General features: G+C 34.8%; 1 protein-coding gene across 2 annotated transcripts in view; it reads right to left on the bottom strand.

Moving 5' to 3' along the window:
* IL1RAPL2 (interleukin 1 receptor accessory protein like 2) overlaps positions 1 to 26,139 on the bottom strand; it is a 1,091,263-nt gene that overhangs the window by 263,476 nt on the left and 801,648 nt on the right. The window lies entirely within an intron of this gene.

Here is a 26,139-nt window from a genome sequence, read left to right as displayed (position 1 = left end):
AGCTTCTAAACTTTCTGAAACCATACAGCTCTACCCATCCACAATTTTACTGATATTCTCTCATAGAACTCTCTTCTTCCCATTCATAACACTTAATCACAATAAGTAATTTTACATTCACATAAAATAGTAGGTTAATTTACTTAACCTGTCTCCCCTGTTAGACAATAGTCACCATGAGAAAATAAACCATATCTGTCTTATACTCACAGTGTTTAGAACATCATTAGCATTCAATAACTCTTTGTTGAGTGAGTTAAGTCTAATGGATCCTCACTTAAATTACCGATTTGTATCAAGTACTAATTAAAATATATGCAAGTTAGAATACATTGGCAAAGGTCATGTTTGTGGCCATGAACAGCATCCTCAGGTTAGGAAGGAAAGGTGAGAGGTTACTTTATGGCTCTAGACAGAACAAAGACCAAATCATCCCACATGACCATACCGGCACTAAAAGGACCTAGGGATTACAACAAAAGTAAATGTCACATCTTTATTTACTAGACCATAGTAATACTACATTTATTTATTCAGCACTTTTTGATCATCTATTGTGTGAACTGCCTATTGTCTACTCCGACTACACATGACATTTACACTGCCCTGTACTAGGTGCTAGGAGGAAGACGCAGGTTGCATCATATGTTCAGACTGAAAGAAATTCCAATGATACAAAGTAATACACAAATATCACTCCTACACAGCAATAGTATAGAAATTCACTATATAATTATCTGTAATCTACTTACAGGAAAACAATAGATGTATGTCACCTATTTTGTTCCATTTTCCAAGCTACCCCTTTTCTCTATCATTTTTGGGCTAAGATAAGAAATGAACATAACCCTGAAACTGCACTTGCTTACTATACCACTTCTGTCATGTATGTATACCCTTAGATTAAATTGGCCAGATTTTGCTCTCCTCGGTGCTATGTTATAATGAAAGACTTTTATTCAATTTTTTCTGATCTATAAACTGATATTGCTCCATAAATACAAACTCAATAAACACATCAGGATCTCTGAAATTTCCCAGCGATGAGGAAATATTTCTGTCAAGGGAGACAGCTAAAATGAGTAAGCCCTTATGGCCCTAGACAGGGAGGAAAAAACAATACTTGAAATAAGGCCCACTTTTGAAAGGGGCTTCATATGTACAAAAGGATTTCCTCTCCTGGACTTGGTAAGCTAGACTTATAGATTCAGCACTGAGGCCACAACCTATTTTTAGATAAGACTTCCTTTTTAAGATCTGCACAAGTCCTGCCAATGTGCTTTTCTAGTAGTATATCTTTCCAGAGGCCTCCAATGATATGAAAACTGAAATGTCCAGGCTTCTAAATGATCAGATTTTAGCACAGCAAACTTCTCATTTTGAGACTGAAGATCTTACTTCTCATCCAGATGTTCACTGTCATATGCATATCAACATAAGCAGGTGTGGTGTTATGGATTGAACTGTGTCCCCCAAAAGCTATGTACTTTTAACCTGTGCTACCTGTGACTGTGACCTTATTGGGAAATAGGGGCTTTGCAGAGTTGAGACATGGTTATACTGGAGTATGGTGAGACCTATAATCCAGTCACTCGTGCCCTTATAAAAAGAGGGAAAATTAGACACAGAAAGAGACAGACAGGGAAAGAACAGCATGTGGTAACAGAGACAGAGATTGAAGGGATGCATCCACAAGGCAAGGGACATCAAGCATTACTGGCAGCTCCAGAAGCTAGGAGAGAGACATGAACCAGATTCTCCCTCAGAGCCTCAAAAGGGAACCAATACTGCTGACACCTTGATTTCAGATTTCTAGTTTCTGGAACTATGAGACAATAAATTTCTGTTGTTTTAAGACACGCAGTTTGTGGCATTTTGTTACAGCAGACCCAGAAAATTAGTGCATGTAGTAAGGTTAAAGGTGGGTATGTTAGAGTAAAATGCAACCAGCCCACCTACATAGGATGCACCACTATATTCTTGTGGTAAATAATCAGAGAGACACTGTTAATTTTTTAGGCTCAGTCAAAACCACTATGTACTTTTCACTATCCAATATGGAAGCTGATTTCTTTCCTTTTTCTCTTATTTAGTAAACTGGAAAGTCTGGTCTACCAAGACTGAAGAAAGTTAATATACTTCAAACATCACATAATATAGTTGCCTTTAACAGATTGAAGTAGTCCAATTAATTCATTGTGAACTATTTCAGAAGCTCAATATTTGAAAACACTGTCACATTCCCTATGGAGAAGTACAAATAGACTAACCAATTAAAATGACAGCATTAAAAATGTTCTGATCCTTTCATTATGGACTGTTAATCTTGGATTAAGAGATGGCTCTGATTTATGGGCTTGAAAAGTAAATGATCCAGAACATTCCTAGAGAGGGAGAAGAATATGGTGGAAAAGGTATGTTTTTCCATATTTCTGCTTTAACTATACTAATCGTGAGATTTCAAGGCTGCTATTATTTATGATTTCTGTGCTTCTGTATAATTTAAATTGGTCGTACTGTTTGCAAATTCCAAGAAAATGTGCAGTTCTTGACCACAGAAAGCAGTTAATGAAAACAAAACCATTAGCTACTAAAGAGGAAATCAAAAGTCTAAGGCCATTCCCACACCATAACCACAAATAGACAAAAGAAGCCTTAAATCAGGTATTTGTTGTCATGCAGAGAAAATTAAAAAAAAAAATGCTTAGCTAACTGAATTTGTACTTAAAAAAAAAAAAACCAACACTGAATTTGGTCAAAGTGGTTTGTGTGGGTTGATAGGACTTAAATCTTATCAAACATTTTAAATTGGTAGTTACCCCTGGAAATCTAGACACTATTAAGCTTATTTTCTCAAAGGCAAAATATGAATGGCGTATTTATTACCGACCATGGAACAAATGATTATGGGGCTCTTTCATGTAGCAATCCCTGTGAAAAAGGTTTGGTGATTTAGCTGACCACAAGTTTAAAATACTGGCCAACAGTGTGATGTGGCTGCTGAATAAGCTAACGCAATCTCAAGCTACATTTATAAGAATAATGATACCTTCCACGAGCATGCTGCTTTACATTGTGAAAAGTGCTTTCATACAGATGATCTCATTTTACACAGTGCCCAACTTACAGGAAGTCAGTATCCTGTTCTCTACAAGAGTTTGGTCACATTCAGTGTATGGTCTCATATTTTAAGAAGTTCACTGACAACCTTCATTAGAGTATATCCAGAGGAGGGTAGCCATAATAGTGGAAAGTTCCTATAAGAAATTATTAAAAACTGGAAATATTTATCCTAAAGAAGACAAGATCCTGGGGGAATCTGCTACTTTATTCAAATATTTAAAGGGCTTAATGGAAGAAAAATAGTTTTACTCTCTCTTATTACAAGAGGGAGATCACAGCTCAGAATAAAGAACTTTCTAGTGATGAGAATTTTATAATAACTGAACAGGCTGCCTTGTGAAGGTAGTGAGTGTTTCCCCTATCGTAGAACTCTCTTCTTCCAAAGAATCCTCTTTTAAGGATACTCTCATAGGACAAGATGACTGCTGTAGGGACAGTCAATGTTCACCCATATCATGTGTTCCTCTACGTTCTACAGCCTCCCTTGAAATTAGGTTGGCCATGTAGCTGAACTCTGAACAAAAAAAATGTGTTTGGAAGTAAAATACACTACTTTCTGTTCTGGCACCTAAAAACATTCTTGTGATCTATCTATCTATCAATCAATCAATCTCCCTCCCTCCCTCCCTCTCTCCCCACCTCCTTCCGTCCCTCTCTTTCTCTCTCCCCCCTCCCTCCCTCTCCTTCTCTCTCCCTTTCTCTGCCTCTCTCTCTCTCCCTCCCTTCCCTAGATAAACAAAAAGTACACAGCAGAAGGCTCTGAAAGGTCACTAGGAGATGGTAAAGCTACTATCACAGAAAATCATCTGAACACCCAGCTAGATTTTGTGTTAGCAAAAAGTAAACTTTTATTATGTTCAGCTACTGTGATTTTGTGGTTATTATACTTGCTGGAGTTATTTACCCTTACTAATAAAACCACTAAGGTTCCTTCTAAGTCTAAGATTCTATGTTTCTTGATAGCATGAAACATAACCACAAGGTTCTCTTCTAAAGTAAATTTAGTTTTGGAAAGTATACAAAAGTTAATAGGAGGGCTACTGTGAGGGATAGTGCCAGCCATCTGGAATTTGGTAATCTCAAATATTCATTCACTTTTTTATTCATTTATTCATGTGTATGTGAAATTCACTGACCATCAGGCACTGTGCTAATTTCTAGGGAAAAATGTTGAACAAAATATCTAAGTATCAAGTTCACAGTCTAGTAAATAGAGACTGACATATCAACAAATAAAGGTATAATTAAGAGCTATATATGCTGGGACACAAAATTCATAAGATATAGTAGAGGTATTTTTTAAAAGGAGACATATCTTCTTGGAATTATAGATCAGGGATCAGTAAAAGCTTCATTAGGAGGTGATGCTAAAATCAATTTTGCTTTATAAAAAAGTCTTTGACAGGTGGCTGGGGGTGGAGAAGGGCATGGGTTGCTTCACAAGTGAAATTAATGGAAACAGTTTGGTATATTTAGAATAATGGGTGCAAGGAGAGGATAAGACTAGAAAAGTAGGTGGCAGCCAGTAATCAAGGCAAAAAATGTGTTTTCTTTCCTAGATAGGTAATGGAGAGTTACTGAAGCTATTTAATTCAAAGATATAAATGAGATTTACATTTTTATATTTTACTGGTTATAGTGATGATGAGAATTGATTGAAGGTAAGCAAGACTGGAGGCAGAGACACCTGTTTGGAATTGATAATAATACCTGCCCCAGTGAGAAATATGGGAGACTGATCTGAAGCTGTTTAAGCAATGATACAGAATATTTTAAGTAGGGAGAATCCTAAGCACTGTTGGTATGATTTGCAAGATGTGGTAAAGGGAAGAGTGCATTTTAAGCCTGAGATTTCTGGTTTGGAAGATCTCAGAATACTTCTTAACAACAACTCAGTAATTTTTTTTTAGTTTTAGCAACAAACATATAACACATAACCTACCTTCTTAACAAAGCTTTAAGGGTACGGTACAGTATTGTTAATTATATGCCTGTTGTTGTACAGCAAATCTCTGGAAATTTTTCATCTAGCATGACTGAAACTCTATACCCATTGAAGAGCAAATCCCCATTTCTCCCTCTCCCCAGCCCCTGCCAACCACAATCCTAATTTCTGCTTCTAAAAGTTTGACTCTTTGAGTTACCTCATATAAGTGTAATCATGCAGTATTTGTCTTCCAGTGACTGACTTAGCATAATGTCTTCAAGTTTCATCCATGCTGTTGTATATGACAGGATTCATATGCTTCTATTTTTAAGGTTGATAATATTCCATTGTATGTATATAACACATTTTCTTTATCCATTCATCTGTTGATGGACTTTTAGATTGTTTCCATACCTTGGCCATTGTGAATAATGCTGCAAAAAATATGGGAGTGCAAATATGTCTTCCAGATACGGATTTCAATTCTTTTGGATAAATAGAAGTGGGATTGCTGGATCAAATAATAGTTCTATCCTTAATTTTTTGAGGAATATTCACACTGTTTCTCATAGCAGCTGCACCATTTTGCATTTCCACCAACTGTGTATAAGGGTTCCAATTTCTCCATATCTTCAACAGTACTCGTTATTTTCTGGGGTTTTTTGTTTGTTTGCTTATTGTTTTTAATGCACATCCTGACAGCTGTGCGATGATATCCCATTAGGGTTTTGATTTGTATTTTCTTAATTATTAGTGATGTTAAGTATCTTTTCATAAACCTGCTGACCATTCATATGTCTTCTTTGGAGAAATGACTATTCAATTCTTTTGCCAATTTTTAAAATCAGGTAATTTGTTTCCTTGTCACTGAATTGTAGGAGTTCCTTCTATTTTTGGATATTAATCCCTTACCAGAAATGTTTTGCAAATATTTTTTTCCCATTCTGTAGGTTGCCTCTTTACTTATTATTTCCTTTGATGTGCAGAAACTTTTTAGTGTGTTGTGTCCCACTCGTCTATTTTTACTTTTGTTGCCTGTCCTTTGGTGTCATATCCAAGAAATTATTACCAAGACCAAAGTTATGAAGGTTTCCCCATGTTTTCTTCTAGGAGTTGTATAGTTTTAGGCCTTCATTTAAGTCTCTGCTCCACTCTGAGTTGATTTTTGTGTATGGTGTAAAGAAAGGGTCTAATTTTATTCTTTTGCATGTGGCTATCTATTTTCCTCAACAAATTTATTGAAGAGATTATCCTTTCCCCATTGAGAGATCTTGACACCTTTTTGTAAGATCATTTGACCACATATGTATGGGTTTATTTCTGGGTTTTCTAGTCTATTCCATCGGTCTATATGTATATTCACATGCCAGTACAACACTGCTTTGCTTGGTTTCTGTGGTTTTATAATATGTTTTGAAGTCAGGAAGTGTGAGGCCTCCAGCTTTGTTCTGTCTCAAGATTGTTCTGGCTATTGAGGTCCATTGTAGTTCCATATGAATTTTAGGATTGTTTTTTACTATTTCTGTGGAAAATGCTATTGGAATTTTTCACTTTGAATCTGTAGATTGTTTGGGGTCATAAGGACATTTTAACAATATTGTCTTCCTATCCATGAACATGATGTGTTTTCCCATTTATTTGTGTCTTCTTTAATTTCTTTCAGCAATATTTTAAGCAATATTTTATAGTCTTCAGTGTACAAGTAATTCACCTTCTTAGTTAAGTTTATTCCTAAGTATTTTATTCTTTTTAATGCTACTATAAATAGGATTTTTAAAATTTCCTTCTTGGATTGTTCATTGTTAGTGTATAAAAAATGCAACAGAATTTTTAATGTTGATTTATATCCTGCAACTTTGCTGAATTCATTTATTAGATAACAGGGATTTTTCTGGAATCTTTAAGGTTTTCTACATACAAGATAACACCATCTATGAACAGAGAAAATTTTACTTCTTCGTTTCTGACTTGGATGAATTTAATTTCTTGCTCTTGCCTAATTTCTCTGGCTAGGACTTCTAGTACTATATTAAATAGAAATTTCATGAGATGGCATCCTTGACTTGTTTCTGATCTTAAAGGAAAATCTTTCAGTTTTTTATTGTTGAATGTAATGTTAACTGTGGGATTTTGAAATATGGCCTTTATTATATTGAGGTAATTTGCTTCTGTTCCTAGTTTAGTCAGTGTTTTTATCATAAAAGAGTGTTGAATTTCGCCAAATGGTTTTCTGCATCTATTGAGATAATCATGTGATATTGATATTTGTCTTTTGTTCTGTTAATGTGGTGTATCACACTGATCGACTTCCATATGTTGAACCATCCTCTCACCCCAGGGATAAATCCCACTTGGTCATGGTGCAAGATCCTTTTAATGCGATGTTGAATTCAGTTTGCTAATATCTTGTTGAGGATTCTTGCATCTATACTCATCAGGGATACTGACCTGCAGTTCTGTTTTCTTGTATTGTCCTTGTCTAGCTTTGTTATCAGGGTATGCTGTCCTCATAAAATGAGTTTGGAAATGATCCCTCCAGTTCAAATTTGCAGTAGAGTTTGAAAAGATTAGTACTAAGTTTTATATAAATTTTTGATAGAATTCTCCAGTGAAGCCACTTACTCCTGGGCTTTTCTTTGTTGGAAAGTTTTTGGTACTGCTTTAATCTCTTTACAGTTATAGGTCTGTTCAGATGTTCTAATTCTTTATGATTCAGTTTTGGTAGGTTGTATGGTTCTAGGAATTTATCCTTTTTTTCCAGGTAATCCAATTTGTTAGTAGATAATTGTTCATAGTGATCTCATAATCCTTTTTATTTCTGTGGAATCAGTTGTATTTTCTTCTTTTTCATTTATTTTTTACTTATTTGAATCTTCTTTATTTTTCTTAATCTAGTTTGTCAATTTTGTTTCTTTCAGAAAAAAACTGTTAGTTTTGTTGATATTTTCTATTGTTTTTCTATTCTCTAATTGATTAATTTCCCCTCTAATTGTTCTTATTTCCTTCCTTCTACTAATTTTGGGATTAATTTGTTCTTTTTCTAGTTATTTGAGGTGTACAGTTAGGTTTTTTAAATTTTGAAACTTTATTCTTTTTAATGTAGGTGTTTATCACTATAAACTTCCCTCAATACTGCTTTTGCTTCATCCTTTACAATTTGGTATATTGTATTTTAAATTCGTTTATCTCGAGATATTTTCAAACTGCTCTTTTGATTTCTTCTTTTGCCCATTTGTTGTTAAAAATAGTGTTATTTAATTTCTACATATTTATGAATTTTCCAATTTTCCTCCTGCTATTTGCTTCTAGTTTCATTCCATTGTTGTCAGAAAAGATACTTGGTATTATTTCAATCTTCTAAAATTTGTTAAGACTTATTCTGTGACCTACCATGGGATTTATCCTGGTAAATGTTCTATGTGTGCTTCAGAAGAATGTGTATTCTGACGACGTTGGGTGGATTGTTCTGTATCTATCTGTTAGGTGCATTGGTCTATAGTACATTGGCCAAGTCCTCTGTCTCCTTATTGATCTGTCTGGATATTCTATCCATTATTGAAAGTGGGGGTCTTTAAGTCCTCTGTCAATGATTGCTTTATATATTTGGGTGCTCTGATGTTGGGTGCATATATATTTATAATTGTTTTATATTCCTGGTAAATTGAGCCTTTTGTCATTACATAATGTCTTTATGTCTTCTTTAAATCTCTTGTGACAGTTTTTGTCTTGAAGTCTCTGTTTTGTTTGCTCTATGTATGGCCACCCCTGCTCTCTTTTGGTTAACATTGCATAGGACGTATTTTCCATTCTTTTACTTTCTAACTATGTGTGCCCTTAAATCTAAATCAGGCTCCTGTAGACACCAAATAGTTTTCTCTTGATTTTTGTTTGTTTGTTGGTTGGCTTTATTTTTATCTATTCATTTTGATTTGAAGTAATTAGTGATAGTGCAAGACTTACCCTTGACATTTTGTTAGTTGTTTTCTGTCTGTCTTGTAGCTTTTTCATCCCTCTTTGGTTGCTGTCTTCCACTGTGTTTTGCTGATTTTATTTTTTGTAGTGACATTATTTGATTCCTTTTTCTTTATCTTTTATACATATACTACAGGCATTTTATTTTGGGTTACCATAGGGCTGACATAAAATACCTTGTAGTTATAACAATATATTGTAGTTGATAATAACTTAACTTCAATTGCATGCAAAAACTACTCTTCTACATTTCCCCCCAAATTCTGTTTTAGTGATGTCACAAATTACATCTTTTTATATTGGTACCCATTAACATATTTTATAGTTATATTTATTTGTATAATTTTGTCCTTTAACTCCTATACCATAATTTAAAACTATTTATGCACCACCATTACAGTATTACAGTTTCCTGTATATGTCTGTATAGTTACTTTTACCAGCAAGTTTGATACTTTCATATGTTTTCATGTTGCTGCCTAGTGTCCTTTCATTTCAACCTGAAGGACTTCCTTCAGCATTTTCCATGAGGCAGGCCTAATGATAATAAACTCCCTCAGTTTTTGTTAATCTGGGGAAGTCTTTATTTCTCCTTTGTTTTTGAAGGACAGTTTTGCTGGATATAGTATACTTGGTTGGCAGTTTTGTATTTCTTTTAGCACTTTGAATATATCATTCCATTTTCTTCTGGCTTACAAAGTTTCTGCTGAGAAATTCACTTATATTCTTATGGGTGTCACTTGTACATGATGAGTCACTTTTGTCTCGTAGCTTTCAAAATTCTTTCCTTGTCTTTGATTTTTGACAATTTGCTCATAATGTGTCTTGGTGTGGACTCTCTGTGTTCATCTTTATTGGAATGTTTTGGGCTTCTTGAATCTGGATGTCCACTACCTTTCCCAGATTTGGGGTTTTCTCCCATTATTTCTTCAAATAAAATTTCTCCTTTTTTTCTCTTTCTTCCCCTTCTGAGACTCCCATAATGCATATACTGATCTGCTTATCGGTATCCCATAAGTCTCAGGCTTTGTTTACTCATTCTTTTTTATTTTGCTCCTTTAACTGGATAATTTCAAGTGACCTGCCTTGAGGTCACTGGTTTTTCTTCTGCTTGATCATGTCTACTGTGGAACTTCTGTAGCAAACTTTTCAGTTCAGTTTTTGTGTTCTTCAGCTTTAAAATTTAGGTGTTTTTTTTTTTTTTAATTTTCCAATTCTTTGTAGATATTTTCACTTTGTTCATGTATCATTTTTCTGAGCTTGTTGAACATCTTCATGAGGCTTATTTTAAATTATTTGTCAGGTAATCCATATTCCTCCATTTCTTTAGGGTTGATTTCTGGAGATTTATTTTGTTCCTTCAATTAGGCCATGTTTTCCTATTTCTTTGTGTGCCTTGAAACTTTGTGTTGTTATCCATGCATTTTAAAACACAGCCACCTCTCCCACTCTTTACAGAAAATCTTCACACAGGGAAATGCCTTCACTAATCAACCTGTCTAGATATTCTGAGAGCCTCTCAAAACTCTTCTGGGAATGCATCTTCTCTAGCTATATTCACTGGTTTTTCTGGAGCCTGTAGTATCTTGCTTCCTCTGGTGTCTGTCTGTAAGCTGTCTTGCACTGCCTCAAGCCACTGGGCTCTCTTTAATTTTCTGTGGCCCCTAGGCATCCCAGGCATGCTGATTCCCCATCAGTACCCTGTGTCAGGAGAGGCAGAACCAGTCCTTTGCTCAGTCCCCCCAAAACCTGGAACACTGGATGTATGTTCTACTCTTTTCTTTCCCTCCCAAGGGAGAAGCTGTAAGTTGGGTTTTTCTTCCAACTGCTGGCTATGCCAGCTTGGGGGAGGAGGTGACATGGTTGAAATGTGATTTTTCTTACCTTTTCAATGTAACTGTTCTTGGCTTTGAGCTTGATCTGGGGTACTGTGACTTCCTATCTAATTTTTGGAGTTTTCATAAAGGCTTTTTGGATCATTTATTGTTGTTAAGTGGGTGTTTCTGTAGAGGGACAAGGTCTGAAGCTTCCTATTCTACTGTCTTACTGATGTCACCTCATGCTCTGTATTGTTTGTTTATCTCAATCACATCAGCTAAATTCTAGTCTCCATAGGAACTATGTCTACATTTAACCATCTGTGTGTCTCCATAGGATCTTATACACAGTGGGTGTTCAATTAATATCTTAGTTACTGGAGGAATCTTATTAATAATCCTAGTTCAAAATGAGAGTCCTTTCTTAAAGCTTTCATTAATTAAGACTAGGCATTCCTTTTTACCAAATAAACCAAAGCAGGCACTTCTATCTTATTTAATAAAGGCCTACATATTAGCCAAACCCATGTTCTCATAATGTAAATTTGTGAATATTTAAAAATTATCCTTATGGTTTAAACTTGTACTGATCCTATTTCCCACTAACACCAATTAACGAAGCAGTTGTAGGAAGAGAGATCAGAAAGAGAAATTGAGAAGAAACAAGAAGATAATTAGGTTAAGAACTAGAAGAGTAAACAGGAGATTTGGAAGAAAAAGGAGGTATTCTTCACACACTAAACATGTACTGTGTGCCAAGCAAGGTACTGGAAAAGAACATATTCAATGGTGCCAAAAGGTGTAAAATGATCCTAAAATGGAAGAGGCAATAGAGGAGGCTGCAGAATTAGATAATTATAAGAAGATAATTAATTAACTAACTGAGAGATGAGCTTCAACAGAATTGTGGCATTGAACTCAGGTTCAGTAAGGTGGGAAGTGAATGATATATGGTAAAACAGATGGTCTATGTATCAAGCAATTGAGTGTGGACAGGAAAAATAGAGATGGAACAGTGTATCTTGAAGAAGAAGCAGGATACAGAAAATGTCTTTTTTCTAATATATATATTTTTTAGGATGGGAGAAAAATTAGTGCATTTACTTTGGGACAGAGTTAAAAATGCAGTTGAAAGAAAGAATAATTCATGGGTAACAAAAGACATGGGAAGGGGTGGAATCAAGAGCAGGCATAGACAATTTAAATTTGGAAAGAATTCATGGCACCTCTTCTTCCTAGAATAGAGGAAAGGGGAAAAGAAAGGATAAAAATTAAGAGACATTTTGAAACAGAGGGGAAAAGTTTGAGACATTTTATACTGAATGATCTTGGTCTGTTTGTTCAGTGACTTTGGATGTGACACTGGTTTCCAGATCTGTAGAATGAAATAAATTGTACTAAGTTTACTTCTGCTATAAATAAAGGGATGTAATTAAAATGATGATAAGAGTAGATTAAATACAATAAAACAATCCATTTGGAGAAGACAACTGAAGATGATTAATAGAATTATTCTTTGGCAAATACAGACATAACAGAAGTCAAATAGAAGGTTTAAAAGAAACAATAGCCTAGAGGACTAATAGAACCATGGACTTGCCTTTGACAAAGAGAAGTTCCATTCTTACTGAGCTATTTCTACACATTGTATGAAGGCAGGGTCTCCCTCTTATCCTTTGCAAATGTTAACATGTACCCACTACTATCACCATTTTATTTGCTTTTTTACCTGTCCTCTTTAAGAATACTTTGCACATCAGAAGAATGTAAAAACTAAAGTACCAAGAATCAACACATAGAGCCAAAGAGTAAATGCAAACACAGGCTACCAATCAAAGTTTAAGACCTACTAGTCTGATATACTAAGTGGTCACTCATGAGAACAGCTATTACTAGGTTAATAAGCTAATTACTAGAGTGAGATAGAAAGTAGCAAAACATACAGAAGTGAGTAAATAGATCATCCCTGCTATACAATTGTACATATATAATAGCAGAGTCAACAGTAATTCTGAGCTGCCTGATAATTGGTCAGGCTAATAATCATTTATTTAATGAATAAATGAACATTTATTCATTTATTTACTGGTCCAGCTGATTCCTCACTAGTATGTTTAGTTAAAACGCCTGTGGGTGTCACAAAGAACTTTAATCTCAACACATGTCTATGGTTAATAAGGACTCATCCTATTTTCCAAACATATTAAAGAAATTAATAGTACCTGACAAAAAGCTTTGAGGTACTTAGAGAAGTATACTGCATAAATATGAGATATAAGTATTAAAATTAATCCTTCCCCCATAAGGAACTCTGCTCAGTGTTATGTGGCAGCCTGGATGGGAGGGGAGTTTGGGGGAGAATGGATACATACACATGTATGGCTGGGTCCCTTTGCTGTGCACCTGAAACTATCACAACATTGTTAATCAGCCCTATTCCAATATAAATTAAAAAGTTAAAAAAATTAATCTTTTCCCTTCTGTAATTCTCTTATCTAAAATTATCACAATTCTTTCCTCTCTAAAGAACTTAATATTTTTCCATAATTGAGATAAGGGTTTTTCAGTTTGGGCCTTAACCAAAATTCCCTCTCCTCTATGGCAGGGTCTCACTCCAAATGTTCACATTCTTTCTGTTCCTTTGCTGACTCATCATCACAATCAGCCTTGAGACACACCTTGGTTATCATCTCACCAAGTAAAAATCTTATCAAACAGCTTAGCTATTAAATGGAAAATCATCATTATAACAATGGGAGGACTCCCAACACATTTGCAACAAAGGAAACAAACTACCTGTTATAGGCCCTCAGTGGACCAAAGCTGCTGTTCATGGAAAACAAATGTATAAAGCATATGCAAAATATCAATATATGGAAGCTCCGGGGTTGATACTGCATTTGTAAACAAAACTAAAATGTATTTTTGGGTATGATGCATATACTATTAATTCAATTTTAAAAATTCAGGTATTGGCAAAGACTAGACCGTTTCTATCAGAACTGGTCTCAGGCTAAGTTTGCCTTTCACTCTTTTTGATGGAGCTCCCTTTCTCACCCCTGTGTTCATAAACTGCTCCTAACTGTCAGGTGTGTCCTCCTCTGCATTACTCTAAGCCCCAGTTCTTTCCAACTTCCTTTTTAGGGACCATGCCCAGTGACAATACCTTCCTCTTATGGGAAACAAGTGCCAACTCTTACAGGCCTAATGCCACTGTTTCTGATTTTTCAGTATCCATGTGTTGCTTGATTTTGGATGGCTTCTCAGTCTTTGACTTTCTCACCTTGCTAGGAGCCCAAGATTGGTGTGTTCTTTGACCTGACCTATTTGCTCACCACCTTGCTGTAAGCTTCTGGACTTCAGGTTGTTACCTTGACTCTAGACTATCAGTTCTGTCTTCAGAAACCTCTGAGTTTTTCCTCCAGATCTCTTGCCTGGCCCTTATTTTGTGTTGAGTCTGATCTACGGTTGTCCACCATAACAGTGTAGGAGATAACTAGGGTAAGGATGTGAAGGAAAGTGGGAAAATTTCGGGTGTTCCCTAATTAACAGCAACACATGTGCCTATTAACAAAACCATGTATTTATATAACACTCCTGATATCTCTATGTGATTTCTGAAAAAAAACTATTTCTAAAGAAGCAAAAGATCTTCCAAAGTTTAAGCCAGATCTGTACAAATAAAGTGTATAAAATAATTAAGGGACTTATTTAAACGATGCAAAGCCACCCTTCCACCTCAATTCTGAAGACACTTAAAAGTCATTTATGTGTGAACCAGCCAGGTGATATTTACCTCGATTTTCTACAAGTTTACCTATAATATAAAATCCACTTTTATTTACATAAAATAAGCTATTTGAGTTGGAAAGGGTACCTAAATTATTCTTTTTTCCCCCAGTTCATGTTGGATGTTAAGACATAGTCAAAAGAGGTAGCTTTATTTTTTCCCTTTTCAGATATTTAAAAAGCATACACTATCCACTTGTTAAAATGGGTTAGAGGACAGAACTGCTGAAAATAATTATAAAGCTGATGGTATTGATATTAATACAGACAGAACATGCTATTAGGGAATAGTGTCCTTAGTTGGCACATATTCCTAATAAGTTCCAAAAGTAGAGAGTTTCCTAACGTATTTTTTAGTCTCTAATCTATCCCTCCTATTATTGAGTGACACAGATGTATTTCTTGGTATTTGTTCAGATGATGAAGCATACATGCAGCTTCCTGGTCACTTAAGTGTACATCCCTTTGGAAAGTTTTGTTATACTGCCTTGTGTTTCATAGCCCGTTTTCAGGTATGCCTGCAGGTTCTGAATTAGTTTGCCATTTGAAAATGTGTTTTGACATGCATTACAAAGGTCAAAAACTCAAAATAATTCTCTTACTCATTCTTATTCTCCCACTGAATTAATTCACACAGGATACTCTTTTAACTTATAGGATCACTTGACTTCTGTCCAAAATCCATTTTAAAAAAGGGAACAGAACTAAGCCCCCAGTGCAAGGAGACTGAGTAAACAACAGTACTAACATGAATGGACATTATGGGTAAGTGGTAAGAGTGTCAACTTACTTAGGCCTCACTATTTATAAACTGCTTACTAACTTGGGTAAGTTATATGACTTCTCTGAGCCAAATTTTCTCATTTTAAAAATGATCCATAGACATTTCTCCAAAGATATACAAATGGCAAATAAACACGCAAAAAAGATGCTTAACATAATTAACCATTACAGAAGTGTAAATCAAAACCAAAATGAGATACCACTAAATACCTACTAGGATAACTATTATCAAAAGAAGGGAAAATAACAAGTGTTGGTAAGGATGTGAATAAATTGGAATGCTTGTGTATTTCTACTGAGAATGTAAAATGGTGTAGTTGCTTTGGGAAAAATCTGGCAGTTCCTTAAACGTTTAAATTTAGACTGACCAGTGATCCAACAGTTCTATTCCTAGGTAGAAATGATAACCCAAGAGAAATGATAACATATATCCACACAAAAAATATGTACACTAATATTTATAACAGCATTCTTTATAATAGCCAAAGAGTAGAAACAATAAAAATGTCCTTAAATTGATGTATGGATAAATAATATGTGGTATATCCATACAATGGAATATTATTTGGCAGTTAAAAAGGGATGAAGTACTTATATAAGCTACAACATGTTTGAACCTTGAGAACAATATACTAAATATAAGAAGCCAATCACAAAAGACCACATGTTGTATGATTTCATTTATAGTAAATGTCCAGAATAGGCAAATTTATAGACAAAGACCACTGATTAGCAGTTGCCTAGAGATGGTGGTGGGGGTGAAGGTGCGGGACTGAGAAGTGACTGCTAATGGGTTTGGAGTTTCTTTTGGGGATGTTGAAATGTTCTGAAATTGACTGTTGTGAGGGTTGCACAACTTTGAATATATTAGGAATAATTGAAATGTATGATTTAAGTTGATCAGTTGTATGGTGTATGAATAATATCTTAATGATTCTCTTAAAAATGGGACAAATAGTTGCATCCATCCCATAGAGTCATTGAGAGGATTAAATGAGATAACTCATGTAAAGTATTAATATAGTGTCAGTACGTGGTAAGCAATCAATAAATGATAGCTCTACTATCATTACTGCTACTACTACTACCACTACAACAACTACTACTACTACTACTGGCAATAAAACTACTAGTAGTAGTAGAGCTATTATTAAATAATCATACTAAATATTATTATAAAAATAATAATTATTACTAGTAGAGCTATTGCTAAATAATTACCATTTCACATGTAGTTATAATACATATAATACAATTATTATTGTTGCTGTTATAATTATTAAAATGTCTCTATTGGCCTGATAGCTTTTTTGAGGATATAATTTTGGGCCTAGATAAAGTTACCATACTCAGTATGCTGCAATAAAAATGACACAAACTTTGGAGTCAGACAAATCTGATCGAAATCCCATTTTTACCACTTACTAAATATGTAACCTCAGGAAAATAATTTCATCTGTCTGAGGCCGAATTTCCTCATCTGCAAAATGGTTCAACAGTACCTACTACTACTTTAGGCTCTTGTGAGGAATAAATAAGACAGTGTATGTACAAATGCCTATTGCAGTGTCTATACATAGTAAATTCTCAAATTTTGTTTTGATATGTATAAAATCATCGTACTGGCATTAGTGAAAGTGTGATGCAACACCCTCAAGCTTATATTAATTATCTCAATGAGGCATAAACTTCAGCAATGCCCCAAAATAGCAATATATGGAATAGAGGTCTGGTCAACAATCATGTTATTCCTAAGATGTTCATAATTAACTCATTACATTACAGATAAATCTTAAGTGTTAACTTTTTTTCTTTTCATTGTCAAGTGCCTCAAAACAAGTATGATTAAGTTATACAAACTTAGACAAAGTAAGTAAACCAGATTCAGTCTCAAGCCTTAATATGGCAGCCAACTCTTAGGGAAAAGGCTTGGCCCAGAATTTCCAAAGCTGTAAATAATGCACACGTTGTACAATCTGGGGAATAGAATAGTTTGCAGTTTGGTGTAGCCCCAGGCTAAGCTTGTACATGTTATCCTGCAAAAAATAGATCTTTTGGAAACAGCTCACTAACCCTAGAATATCTACAAGGGACAGTGAACGCTGCCATGAACCAGCTCCAATTATGTGTGCCAAGAATGCTGAGTGAACTCATGATACCCTTCTTCTTCCTCTCCAAAGTCTTCACTTATTCAAGATTAAATTAAATGAAGGTTTTAAGGAGTTATTTGAAGTTAAAAGCATAGGAAGAGTATACAAAAACAAAAATAATTAAATAAATCCCTTGCTACCACCATTATATACACGACACATATACATGATTCGAGCTTATGGAATAATCATGTATAGCTATTTATATTGATATTAATTATGGCTTGACATTTTAGCTCAATTGGTTGGTGACCTGCTTTGGATTATTTGTTCTATGACAACTTTAGAAATAGTTTGCTACTTTTGCTAAACTGAAGAGACTCAGGGATATCGTAAGTTTCCATTTTTAGTATTTACCATATTGAAGAAATGGTGGATAATTTATTATTATAAAAGGTTATACCTTGGTAATTTTAAATTATTTTCAAATAAATTTAGTACTTGGATTGAGGTTACAGAGATTTGTCATTATATTGAGTGAAAGTCAAAGAGTATAGAATTGTTAATTTATGAGGTCTTGCCACAAAAATGTCACTCTCCCTTTTCCCATCTCTGTTTTGGCCATTATCATATTGCATTGTAATTCTGCTTACACATCTCTCTTCCCCACTAGACTGAGAAACACCTTAAGGCCAAGGCCCTCATTTTGTTAACCTCTATATCCCCAGGTTCTAACACAGTGTTTGGCATCAACTAAGAATGCAAAAAACGTTTTTAGGTATATTGAGTTTAAAAAAAAGATTGATTTGACTAAACAGCTAATTTCCTAAATTAGGGTTCAATCAGTTATTTTTTTGCCTCGTAGTCCTGAGTATTGCATTAAATATTATATTTTCCCTTATTCTCTTGTAGTATACAGTGGTCTCTTAGGGGACCTAATATAATTTTAAGTAGAAACTGCTGGTGACATTGATTTCCGACGAAGATTAAAACTCCTTATACACACAGAGAAAGTTTGAGCCAGTAGCACATAACACAGTCATTAAGTATGAATTTAAACAGCCTATAAAAATAAAACAAATTCTGAATGAGAATAGAAGAGAAATAAAGAGACTCTTTCATACTGGATCAGATTCATCTGGTATTCAATTAGCTTGGAACTATTCCACTGGTCTGAGTTTTTCTTATATGATTGGGTCCCCCAGGCCTTCTTTCTGACTCTTTAACACAGAAAGAGAAAATAAACAGTGTTTATATTAATTTTTATTTTTTCTATACCCTGAGGTTTATTATCAAAACAATAGCCTTTGCTTAATTTTTAGAACCAACATAGGAAAGAGCACTAGAAAGTTGCAATTTACTAATTTGCATACGTTAGCAAATATTTTTTGGTCGTTATGAGCATAATGATCCAAAGTTATCCACAAGAATTATTTTCATTTAAACTCCTCAGGATAATGTAAATAACCATATTAACAATTAGCGAGTAAACACTTTTACTCAACATGAAGTTGATGTTCAGCATCTGAGGCGCCTAGTACTTTTTTGCTTCTACACCAGGGATCAGCAAGCTGCAACCCTGGGGACACAGCAGGCCCAACTTCTGTTTTGGTATGGTCCACATGCTATGATTTTTACTTTTTTCAAATAGTTGAAAACAAATTGAAGGAAGAATAATATTTCATGACATATGAAAATTATGTAAAATTGAAATCCTAGTTCTCATAAATAAAGTTTTATGAGGACTCAGTCATGCTCATATAATATCTATACTACTTTCACACTACATGATACTTATAATGAAGAACATATAGCCCACAAAGCCTAAAATATTTACTATCTAGGCTTTTACAAAAAGTTTGAAGATGCTTATTCTAAATCCATCGTTGGTAATCCATTTACCTTTGCCTGAAATTGCTTTCACTTGTCACAATCCTCAAAACTATTCTTTTTTTTTTTTTTTTTGCATCTTTATTGGAGTATAATTCCTTTACAGTGTTGTGTTAGTTTCTGCTGTAAAACAAAGTGAATCAGCTATATGTATACATATATTCCCATATCCCCTCCCTATCCCATCCCTCTACGTGGTCACAAAGCATGGAGCTGATCTGCCTGTGCAATGTAGCTGCTTCCCACTAGCTACCTATTTTACATTTAGTAGTGTATATATGTCAATGCTACTCTCTCACTTCGTCCCAGCTTCTCCTCCCCACCCCGTGTCCTCAAGTCCATTGTCTACGTCTGTGTCTTTATTCCTGTCTTGCTCCTAGGTCCCTCAGAACCTTTTTTTTTTAATTCCATAAATATGTGTTAGCATACGGTATTTGTTTTTCTCTTTCTGACTTACTTCACTCTGTATGACAGACTCTAGGTCCATCCACCTCACTACAAATAACTCAATTTTGTTTCTTTTTACGGCTGAGTAATATTCCATTGTATATATGTGACACATCTTCTTTATCCATTCATCTATCGATGGACACTTAGGTTGCTTCCATGTCCTGGCTATTGTAGATAGTGCTGCAATGAACATTGTGGTACATGTCTCCTTCTTAATTATAGTTTTCTCAGGGTATATGTCCAGTAGTGGGATTGCTGGGTCATATGGTAGTTCTATTTTTAGTGTTTTAAGGAACTTCCATATTGTTCTCCATAGTGGCTGTATCAATTTACATTCCCACCAACAGTGCAAGAGGGTTCCCTTTTCTCCACACCCTCTCCAGCATTTATTGTTTGTAGATTTTCTGAGGATAGCCATTCTGACCGGCGTGACCTGATACCTCATTGCAGTTTTGATTTGCATTTCTCTAACGATTAGTGATGTTGAGCATACTTTCATGTGTTTGTTGGCAATCTGTATATCTTCTGTGGAGAAATGTCTATTTAGGTCTTCCACCCATTTTTGGATTGCATTGTTTGTTTTTTGATATTGAACTGCATTAGCTGCTTGTATATTTTGGAGATTAATTCTTTGTCAGTTGCTTCATTTGCAAATATTTTCTCCCATTCTGAGGGTTGTCTTTCCGTCTTGTTTATTTTTTCCTTGGCTGTGCAAAAGCTTTTAAGTTTCATTAGGTCCCATTTGTTTATTTTTGGTTTTATTTCCATTTCTCTAGGAGGTGGGTCAAAAGGATCTTGCTGTGATTTATGTCATAGAGTGTTCTGCCTATATTTTCCTCTAAGAGTTTGATAGTGTCTGGCCTTACATTTAGATCTGTAATCCATTTTGAATTTATTTTTCTGTATGGTGTTAGGGAGTGTTCTAATTTCATTCTTTTACATGTAGCTGTCCAGTTTTCCCAGCACCATTTATTGAAGAGGCTGTCTTTTCTCCATTGTATATTCTTGCCTCCTTTGTCAAAGATAAGGTGACCATATGTGTGTGGGTTTATCTCTGGGCTTCCTATCCTGTCCCACTGATCTGTATTTCTGCTTTTGTGCCAGTACCATACTATCTTGATGACTGTAGCTTTGTAGTATAGCCTGAAGTCAGGGAGCCTGATTCCTCCAGCTCCGTTTTTCTTTCTCAAGATTGCTTTGGCTATTCGGGGTCCTTTGGGTTTCCATACAAATTGTAAAATTATTTGGTCTAGTTCTGTGAAAAATGCCCTTAATAGTTTATAGGGATTGAATTGAATCTGTAGATTCTTTTGGGTAGTATAGTCATTTTCACAATGTTGATTCTTCCAATCCAAGAACATGGTATATCTCTCCATCTGTTTGTATCATCTTTGATTTCTTTCATCACTGTCTTATAATTTTCTGCATACAGGTCTTTTGTCTCCTTAGGTAGGTTGAGTCCTAGTTATTTTATCCTTTTTGTTGCAATGATAAATGGGAATGTTTCCTTAATTTCTCTTTCAGATTTTTCATCATTAGTGTATAGGAATGCAAGAGATTTCTGGGCATTAATTTTGTATCCTGCTACTTTACCAAATTCATTGATTAGCTCTAGTAGTTTTCTGGTAGCATCTTTAGGATTCTCTATGTAGAGTATCATGTCATCTGCAAACAGTGACAATTTTACTTCTTCTTTTCTGATTTGGATTCCTTTTATTTCTTTTTCTTCTCTGATTGCTGTGGCTAAAACTTCCAAAACTATGTTGAATAATAGTGGTGAGGGTGGACAACCTCGTCTTGTTCCTGATCTTAGAGGAAATGGTTTCAGTTTTTCACCATTGAGAACAATGTTGGCTGTGGGTTTGTCATATATGGCCTTTATTATGTTGAGGTAAGTTCCCTCTATGCCTACTTTCTGGAGGATTTTAATCATAAATGGGTGTTGAGCTTTGTCGAGAGCTTTTTATGCATCTATTGAGATGATCATATGTTTTTTCTCCTTCAATTTGTTAATATGGTTTATCACATTGATTGATTTGCATATATTGAAGAATCCTTGCATTCCTGGGATGAACCCCACTTGATCATGGTGTATGATCCTTTTAATGTGCTGTGGGATTCTGTTTGCTAGTATTATTTTGAGGATTTTTGCATCTATGTTCGTCAGTGGTATTGGCCTGTAGTTTTCTTTCTTTCTGGTTTTGTTATTAGGATGATGGTGGCCTCGTAAAATGAGTTTGGGAGTATTCCTCCCTCTCCTACATTTTGGAAGAGGTTGAGAAGGATGGGTGTTAGCTCTTCTCTAAGTGTTTGATAGAATTCACCTGTGAAGCCATGTGGCCCTGGGCTTTTGTTTGTTGGAAAATTTTTAATCACAGTTTCAATTTCAGTGCTTGTGATTGGTCTGTTCATGTTTTCTATTTCTTTCAGGTATATTTATTTCATGCATAACACTGACTGGTAGTTTAAGTCTTAGGAAACTCCCAGGAAAAATAGTTATCATCATCAATGAGAAGAACAGGGCACATTTCCAAATTCACCATTAACTGAAATGAAATGTCAGATCTCAAATCTTTTCATCCACATTTGTTCATGGCTTTTTCAAAGTTTCTAGGAGTCTGTTACAGTTTGTAAAGCATGCATTTGTGTTCTATAAAAAAAGCAGTATCCAAAAGAGAGTCTACCTAGCATCAACACATTTCAAGTGGGGCAGATATCACTATGATGCTTTAATAATTTCATATTAAAGTACAATATAAATTAATATACTGTGATGCAGTGTTATTTTTTCTTATAAAACTACTGAAAATATATTCCTTTTCAACTGCCAGAAACATAATTAGCCCTGGTACAACAAAGATTGTTTCATCAAATTTAAAGTTAAATTTACTTTCAGAGGGAGAAAATAAATGGAAGGTAATAGGGCCAGATTGAATTTGTGTGTGTGTTTTATACATTTCTTTTATCTTTATATTTCATACATTACCACAGGCAGCTTTAGCTGAATAGGCTTGCTTTGTGAGAACAATAATTTTAATATTATTTTGTTAAGAACATGTTTATCATCTCAAAATATATAGTTACTTGTTAAGATTAATCTTCTTTCAGCATTATAGTGTGAACACAATTTAGCAACAACCAAACTGTCATCACTATGTCAGCAAAAAGTATGTAAATTTCTATAACCTTGTGGATGACTAATGGATTACACTATAGGAGAGAGAAAGTCAAGATGTTTATTTTCCTCTAGAGACACAACAAAATATCTGTACTGATGCAAACTCCATGCACTAAAAAGTGTTCATCTGAACTGAAAATTTTCATTTACTGGATTGCCTTTACAAATGTGCAGAACTGATAACTGAGTGCAACCCTCAAACAAACATAAATAATAATTCTAGATCATGTTTTCTAAAACTATCTTGAAGCTGATACTCAAATATTTCCTACAATATTTCTAACTTGGCATAAAATGCCTGCATGAGACTCTTGTTCATGGGTAAAATGGAATTCAAAATGTTCTAGAGAAAATTAATTAATGTTTGTTCCGGGTATCTATTGTTTAACAAACTATACCTAGCTTAGTGACTAGTGATAACCCTTTTTTTTTGTTTTTCATTATGAATTTTTGGGTCAGAAATCTAGGAGGAGTTCAGCTCAATGGTTTATCTCTGAACTACATGGCATAGGTCAGGGCATCTGGGACTGGAGGATCCACTTCCAACATGGGTTCTTACACTCACATGTCTGGTGCCTTGGTGTTTTATTGGCCTTTCTTTCTCCACATGGCATCTCAACCTCTAGGGTCTCTACATGTGGCTTGAGTTTCTCACAGCATGGTAGTTTCAGACCAGACCAAGAGATCCAAGGAGAAATTACAAGATTTCTTTTGACCCAACCTCCAACATCTCAGAATATCATTTCTACCATACTCTATTGGTCAAGTATATCCTAGGCCAACCAGATTCAAGGGGAGGGGAATGAGAAACTATGTTTAGATGGTAGGAATAGGAGAAAATCTGGGGCTAACTTTAATCCACTACAATGTTATCCCAAATTTTCAAATATTGGGATTTGACAAAACTGAACTTGGTAATGTGCTTAGCCATTTAGATTGGATGGTTGTATTTTGGGTAGTCCTCATTTTAGTTCTAGTTTAAGGATGTGTAAAACTGCATGTGCTTGGTAAACTGTAAAAAATGAAGTAAAATAATTTCTAGAAGTTTTGAGAACTTACTTAATTCTAAAAGTTTTCAAGATATAGACAGCGATGTCCAATCACCACAGTTATCTTTCTCTAGCTCATTTTTATGTCTAGGGTTTCTAAGCCCTCATCATTCTGACTGCAGAGCCCCCACCAACACTGAAGAGCTCTCTGGCATTTATAGTGCTTCTAACATCACCTTACTATTGAGGTATGAGTAAATTACAAAATGATTTCCAGTTGTGAATAAACAGTACTAAATAAATCTGTGGAAAAGTTAAAATCACTTAAAATTAACCAGTCATGTGCTCCTTGAAATGCCAAAGATCTTGTTTAAGTGATTTTGTTTTTCATTCTCTGAATTACATGGTCGATTTAGCATCTTGGAGAAACAGCCTTTCTGGAATGAAAAATGGGCAGGTCTCCATCTTTCTGTCAATAAACTTGTTTCCAAATTGTGTAACAAACTAAAAACTGAAAAGTTCAGCCTTGCATCTAATGTAAATTGGAAGCAAATTACTTTAATGATTTTACAGGGTGGTGTTGGTGAGCTTTTTTGGTATACATACCTATGTTGGAATACATATTTATAAAAAGCACACATCTCTGTTCTATTAGAGATGTCCTGAATAGAACAGACAAGTGTGACACCCAGTGAATCTGAATGAAATTTACTCCCTACAAGGGTCTCCCTCCTTACTTTACAGCAACACTCCTCACACTTTTCTGTTGAAGTTTGCTTAATGGCAGAGGAGAAGTATCCCCCTAGGGGCCACAAACACAAAATTTAGTCATGTTTTAATTGAAATAGTTGTGTGAATTTTGCTTGCTACTCCTTAGTTTATGTTTTCATATAAAAATAACGCATTCACTTAGCAACTTATCATTTGTTGAATCTTCAACAAATGATACAAGATCATCTTATGGCTTCATGTAACCCCTGGCAAACCAGAGTACCCTCGAGGTATTTTATATCAGTGTGGATGGAAAGATGTGAGTATATAAAACTTACTGAAAGAGTGTGTCAGCACATCTAGATTTGGCTTTAACAAAATGTGATGACTCTGCAAAATAATATACAAGTGGTGGGGAGACAGCCATAGTCTAATCTTCAACATTACCGACAAAATATTCACCATTTTCACAGCTTACTCTTGACAACATGTTTATTATTTTCTTTTTGTTTTAAAATACTTAACTCTGGTACTCATACTGCTAGGCTGCATTAACTATAATGTGTTATATTTCATTCTTAAAAGGTGAACAAGCTCTTAGGAATGTAATATTCTCTCACCTATTTTTAAGATAGAAATAAGTCTCTAACAATCCAGGTTGTATTGGAAAGATCAAAAGTTGAGTCAAAAACTTCCGAAGTGACTGAAATATTGGGGCCAATTCATCTTCCTTAGCTATATAATTGGTAGGTACCACTGGTCACATATTTCAATGCCATATGCCCAAAGTATGAATAATACGTTGCCAGCATATTTACCCAGTTCTCTTGTTTAGAATTGAAGAATTTATTAGAACTGAAGAATAGAATAAAACCCAAGATAGGTGAAAGCTCACAGATGTTAAAGAATATAGTTTAGAGTAAAGGCCGTGGTTTGAAAGAGACACTAGCAGACCTCTGAGTTTCAAGCTTAAATTTCTTGAAATATAACATTTAGTGGCAGGAGACTCAAAAAGGAGGCTCAACACCTTGTGTCTTTGAATCTGTAAAACAGCACTAGCACCCATAAATCAACTTGTTATTTTTTCCTACTCCAGATGATTCATAAATATTTAGGCTCTCAACCTGAAAACAAGTTTTAAATAGCCCTGGATTGTGCCATTGGAAATAATATTATCAGATCGTTTTAAAGTCTGTACTGAGGGGCTCTTTTATTTTAAAAAAGTGCTTGTTCTCCAGGAGTTAATGCTCTCTAAATAAAAATTTGGGACTGATAAGCATGAAAAGTTTTCTGTACCAATCACCAATTCATGACACCCAGGAATCTATCAATCACAGAGTTAAAAAGCTCTGTCCTACAGCACACTTAATACCCAGTGTAACCACTTAGTATTACCATTCCTTGATGCAATACAAACTCA

The sequence above is a fragment of the Balaenoptera ricei genome, chromosome X, assembly GCF_028023285.1.
Source record: "Balaenoptera ricei isolate mBalRic1 chromosome X, mBalRic1.hap2, whole genome shotgun sequence".
In the NCBI taxonomy this organism is placed as follows: Eukaryota; Metazoa; Chordata; class Mammalia; order Artiodactyla; family Balaenopteridae; genus Balaenoptera; species Balaenoptera ricei.
Note: the sequence above shows the minus strand (reverse complement) of the source record. Positions and strands in the feature narration are given on the sequence as shown.